The sequence below is a fragment of the Echinops telfairi genome, unplaced genomic scaffold (assembly GCF_000313985.2).
Source record: "Echinops telfairi isolate 266 unplaced genomic scaffold, ASM31398v2 ScPeMD7_7472;HRSCAF=8510, whole genome shotgun sequence".
NCBI lineage: Eukaryota > Metazoa > Chordata > Mammalia > Afrosoricida > Tenrecidae > Echinops > Echinops telfairi.
Window position 1 is genome coordinate 3,383,342 of NW_022111376.1, and position 1,090 is coordinate 3,384,431.

Consider the following 1,090-nt stretch of genomic DNA (forward strand, 5'->3'; position numbering starts at 1 on the left):
TGTGTGTGTGTGTGTGTGTGTATGGAGCAATTGTCTTATCTCCCTGACCACAACTAACCCCAGAGTTTATGTGTGCAGTTCCCTCAGCTCTTTGAACCCTGGAGACGTTCTCCCTGCTCCCCAAACCCAGAGAGTCGGTACTTGGATGCCCTTGTCTCGGGACCTGGAAGGTTGTGGGAAGCCTCTGTTGCTGAGATTGGAGGGGTTCCCTTCATTCTGTGAGTTAGAAGAGACTTGCCCACCACTGAACTCAGAGATAGAGTGTGGCTTCCCTGGGTTCTGTAAACTTGGGCTCTCTGAATCCAAGGATCATGGAGAGGAGAGCAGTCCCTTGCCTCCTTAGCCCAGGAGAAGAGGGTGGGAGTAGGTCCCCTGGTTTTCCAAACCTGAAGGCAGGGCTGTCCTGCTGCTTTCTGATCTCCAGATTGTGGAGGGGTCCCTCGGTCCCTCCACGGGCAATTGTGGAAGAAGTGGATGGAGTGGGTACCCTGACTCCTTCTCTGCTGACCTGGTGCTTCATCAGTCTGACACTCATTCAGTTCCATATCTCCAGAAAATTTAGAACTTCAATGGTCACTTAAGGAAATTCGGGTTCTCTTCAAACAGGTTCACCTAAGATCTTTCCCTTCCTGTCACCCTCATTCATTCCCCACGCCCCCTTCCCTTCAGGTTCCTGGAATCATTGGATCTGCCCCCTTCCAGCACCTCCCTGGCCTTTGCACGTCCATCCATACATGCTTCCCAACTCCCTCAATCCCCTTGAGATTTAGGACTGCTGTGCTGGAGCCAGGGGTTTGGGGGCCTGCCCCCTGATGTTGAAAGGACTCACTGAAAACAGGTTGGATCTTTTATCCACCCTGGTGGGGTTCTAAGATGCCAAAATGGCTGCTGGTGTCTCCTTGGTCTCCTGCCCCAAATTTAGAAATACAACCTTCCTCTAGTTCCTAAAGGTCTCCTCCCCACTCCCACTACCATGACTCGAATTCTATCTTGCAAGACTGGCTAGACCAGAGGAGGTACACTGGTACAGATAGGAACTGAAAATACAGGGAATCCACTGCCAAAAGGACAAACACATTTGTCTTGGAAG